This window comes from Choloepus didactylus (assembly GCF_015220235.1).
Source record: "Choloepus didactylus isolate mChoDid1 chromosome Y unlocalized genomic scaffold, mChoDid1.pri SUPER_Y_unloc2, whole genome shotgun sequence".
In the NCBI taxonomy this organism is placed as follows: domain Eukaryota; kingdom Metazoa; phylum Chordata; class Mammalia; order Pilosa; family Megalonychidae; genus Choloepus; species Choloepus didactylus.
Window position 1 is genome coordinate 868,104 of NW_023637625.1, and position 5,159 is coordinate 873,262.

The following is a 5,159-nucleotide window of genomic DNA, read 5'->3' on the forward strand; positions in this document are numbered from 1 at the left end:
TGTAAGTTAAATACCACACTCTTGAACAATCAGAGGGTCAAAGAAGAAATTGCAAGGAAAATCAGTAAATATCTTGAGACAAATGAAAATGAGAGCACAATACGTCAAAACTTAAGGGATGCAGCAAAGACAGTGCTGAGAGGGAAATTTGTATCCCTCAATGCTTACATTAGAAAGAACAAAGAGCTAAAATCAAAGACCTAACTGCACATGTGGAGGAACTAGAAAAAGAACATCAAACTAACCCAAAGCAAGCAGAATGAAAGAAATAAAGATTATAGCAGAAATAAATGAAACTGAGGAAAGATGCCTAGAGAGAAAATGCCCAGAGAGATTTTGGAGACAGCCATTGAAACCAGATGTTTGGGGAGTTTAAGCTAAGAGATGAAGTTCAGAGTTTGCCCCGGAGAAGTTAAGTGAGAACCCACAAACACTTAAAGAGAAGGCCATTGGAATTAGAAGCTGAAAACTATGCAACCTGGGAGCAGAGGACCAGCAGATGCCAGTCAAGTGCCTTTCCAGCTAACAGAGTTGTTCTGGCCACCATCAGCCTTTCCTCAATCAATCCTGGATGGATATTTGTAGCCCAGGCTTCCCCAGTCAGATGCTCCCAAGTGACATTTGATTTGAAAGTCACTAACATGAGGACCATCTCTACTTAGAGCTTCCACTTTGCTGATAAAACTGGCTCCAGAAGTGTTTGGGTTTTAACGAACAGAAGCAATTGCAAGGCTGATTCCAAAGTTGTGAAATGGAGAGTTAATATAAGGAAATCTTGTTATTAAAGGACCTGGATAACATTATTGATGAGGAACTCCATAGGTTTAAGTACTTTCTTATAGATAAGTTGATGATCTTCACAGGCAAGCTAGAGAATGCAAATAGGACTTAGGTAGCTAATTTGATGATTCAAAATGCTGGTGCAGTCTCTGCTGTGATCAAGATTATTCATATTTTCCAGAAGTTGAATTATATGCATGAGGCAAAAAGTCTTCAGGAGGACAAGAAAAGAGTTAAGAAATATAAAAAGAAAAAAGGAACAAAGCTAGTGGAAAAGATGAGTCAGCCTGAACTGAGTCTTGGTACCTCTGCAGCCACTAGAAATGATGTTATGGAAAGATGTGCTATACCAGAAGTCTCTCCTCATATTAAGAAACAGATGGATGTCCAACAGGAATCTATCAGAGAGGAAGGGTTGTAGAAAGATTGTGTAATAGTCGTGGTTCTGAAAGCAATGAAGCCATTCAAATTTGAGACCCAAGAGGGGAAATAAGAGATGTTTCATGCTACAGTACTATTGAGAGTGAATTCTTTTTAGTAACAGTTTTCAAAACAAGGCTAAAAGATAAATTTGTCCAAAAGAGAATAATTATAACATCAAAATATTATTGTCACATTGGCTTCCTGGAGGTGAATAATGCCTTACCTGTGTTTGATGCTAAATCTCACCAAAAGATGAATGTCCCTACTCAGATTACCAGAAAAGCTGGTGAGATAAATAAGCTTCAAATTCAGATCCTTGGAACAATTGTGATTGGGGTCTAAGTAGTCCAAAAGAAAACAGAAGGGAAAAATCAGGTATTATTTGAGATGATTAACAACACTGGTAGGATGGAAGTATTGGTTCTTGAACAATATGCTATTGTCAAATGTGAGGCTGGAGATAAACTTCAACTTACTTTCTTTGAGCTATCATAGAGTGGAGAAAAGCTGCAACTGAAATCTGGAGTTCACAGTTTCATTAAGGTTATTAAGGTCAAAAAGTGAAATGGAAAAGACCAGTCAGATCAAATGGACTACACAGCATTTAATTGAAGAATATTTGATACAGCCACTTCAGCCAGATTGCGAGCCACCTGAGGCAGCAGTTCAAAGGCTCCTTAAAAAAAATTAGACTAAAATCTCTCTTCAGAAAAAATCTCCAAACTCTCAATCACTTATCACAACAAAGGTTTGTTTCTTATTCAAAAAAAGAAAAGAAAAAAGAAACTGAGAATTAAAAAAAAAACAATAGAATTAACAAACCCAAAAGTTCATTCATTGAGAATATCAATGAAAGTGGCCAATTCTTAGCTGCACTAACTAAGAAAAAAGAGAGATGACCCAATTAAAATCAGAAATAAGATGTAGGACATTAGTACTGACCCCACAAAAATAGAAAGGACCATGAGAAGATACAATGAAAAGTTTATGCCAAGAAATTAGACAATCTAGTTGAAATGGACAAATTCCTAGAAATACATGAACAACCAACACTGACTCTACAAGAAATAGAAAACCTCAGCAGACCAGTTACAAAGAAAGAGATTGAATCAGTCATCAAAAACCTTCCAACAAAAAAAAACCCAGGACTGATAGTTTCACAGGTGAATTCTACCAAACATCCCAAGAAGATTAACACCAGTCCTGCTCAAACTCTTCCAAAAAATTGAAGAGGTGGGAACCCTCCCTAACTCATTATATGAGGCCAACATCACCCTAATACCAAAGTCGGATAAAAATAATATAAGAAAATAAAGTTACAGACCGATTTCTCTTATGAATATAGGTGCAGAAATCCTCAGCAGTATAATAGCAAAAACAATCCATTAGCACATCAGAAGAATTATACACCATGATTAAATGGTTTTATCCCAGGTATTCAAGGGTTATGAAACATAAGAAAGTCAATTAATGTAATACATAACATCAAAAAAAAAAAAAAAAAAGAAGGGCAACAACCACAGGATCATCTCAATTGATGCAGGAAAGTTATTTTACAAAATCCAGCATCCCTTCTTTATAAAAACATTTTAAAAACTAGGCTTACAAGGAAACTTCCTCAGTATGATAAAGGGCATATGTTAAAAACCCACAGCTAACATTAAACTCAATGGTGAATGACTGAAAGCTTTCACTCTAAGATCAGGAACAAGGCAAGGTTGCCCACTGTCACCGCTGTTAATCATCATTGTAATGGAAGTTCTAGCCAGAGAAATTAGGCAAAGAAAAGAAATAAAAGGCATCCAAATTGATAAGGAAGAAGTAGAACTTTCACTATTTGCAGATTACATGATCCTGAACACAGAAAATCCAGAAAAAATCCACAGCAAAGCTACTAGAACTAATAAACGAATTCAGCAAAATGGCGGGATACAAGATCAACATGCAAAAATCAGTATTGTTTCTGTACTCTAGCAATGACCAAGCTGAGAAGTAAATAAAGACAAAAACTTCCGTTTGCAATAGCAACTAAAAGCATCATATGTATAGGAATAAATTTAACCAAGGATGTAAAGGACTGGTACACAGAAAAGTACAAAACGTTGTTTGAAAGAAATTAAAGAAGACTGAAATAAATGGAAGGAAGGACCTTCTGTGTTCAAGGATTGGGAGACTAAATATCACTAAGATGTCAGTTCTACCCAAAATGATTCGGAGATTCAATGTAATCCCGATCAAAATACAAACAGCTTACTTTGCAGAGATGGAAAAGCCAATTATCAAATTTATTGGAAGGATAAGGGGTCCAAATACCCAAAAACATCTTGAAAAAAGAACAAAGTTGGAGGTCACATTTCCTGACTTTCAAAAGCATATTATAAAGCTACAGTGGTCAAAATGGCATGGTAGTGGCACAAGGATAGATACATAGACCAATGTAATCGAAATGAGAGTTCAGAAATAGACCCACACACTTATGGCCAATTGATTTTTCTCAAGGTTTTCAAGTCCATTCAATTGGAAATGAATGCTATCTTCAACAAATGGTGCTAGGACAACTGGATATCCGTATGCAAAAGAATGAAAGAGGAGTAGTTTCACAGAATATGCAACATTTAACTCAAAGTGGATTAAAGACCTAAATATAAGACGCAGGTTCATAAACCTTCTAGAAGAAAATGTAGGGAGGTATCTTCAAGATTTGTGGTGGACAGTGGTTTCTTAGACTTTATACCCAAACACACAGGCAGCAAAAGAAAAAAAAAATTAGATACATGGGACCTTCACAAAATTAAAAGCTTTGGAGCATTGAAGGGCTTTGACACTAAAGTGAATAGACAACCTGCTCAGTGGGAGAAAATATTTGGAAATCACATCTCTGATGAGGGCTTAATATGCAGAATATATAAAGAAAGCCTACAACTCAGCAATAGAAAGACAACAACCCAATTTAAAAATGACGAAAAGACTAAAACATTTCTCCATAGAGGATATGCAAATGGCTAAAAGGCACATGAAAAGATGCTCAGAATCACTAGCTATTAGGGAAGTGGTTTCATGTATAATCACATAGTTATGCATTCACAACCACTGTCTATTTGAGGACATTTCCATTTCTTCCACAAAGAAAGAAGAAGAGGGGAAAAAAGAAAAATAGAAAAAGAAACAACAAATGACAACGAAAAAGCAACCAAAGAAAAAATAAAACAAAAATACAATTAAAAAGTCAAACAACACCTATGCCAAGAATCCCATACCCATGCCTTGTATCCCTTTCTTACAGACATTTAGCTTTGGTATATTGCCTTTGTTACAATTAATGGAAGCATATTACAATGTTACTATTAACTATAGACTCTAGTTTGCACTGATTTTATTTTCTCCCAAATACGATCCCATTTTTAACACCTTGCAAAGTTGACATTCATTTGTACTCCCTCACAGAAAAACATTTTTACATTTATACACTTAATCACAGTCATTGACCACTCTAGGTTTCACTAAATTATGCAGTCCCAGTCTTTATCTTCTTTCCTTCTAGTGTCCTACATGCTCCTAGCCTTCCTCTTTCAACCGTACTCACAGTCATCTTTGTTTGGTTTACTTGCAGTGTTGTGCTACCATCACCCAATATTGTGCTATCCATTTCTGAATCTATACAATCAGTCCCGTTGAACATTCTGTACTCCTTCAGCAGCAAATGCCCAGTCTTTACCCTCTTTCAAACTCCTGGTATCTTCATTTCTACACTGTTAGACTATTGTATTTCTTTGTTGATCTTCCAACTAGATACTGTTTCCATTATTCAAAGTGATGTATTGAATTCTCTGACAGTGTAGAACCATTTATTTCTACCTTGAAATTTGTCAGTATTTGCTTCATGTATTTTGACTTCATGTATGTTAGTTGCATATGTATTTATAATTGTTTTGTCTTGTTGAATTTACTCCCTTATT

General features: G+C 35.6%; 1 pseudogene; it reads left to right on the forward strand.

Moving 5' to 3' along the window:
- Window positions 1-751: 751 nt before the first annotated feature.
- Window positions 752-1,767, forward strand: LOC119525940 (annotated as a pseudogene).
- The last annotated feature ends 3,392 nt before the right edge of the window (window positions 1,768-5,159 follow it).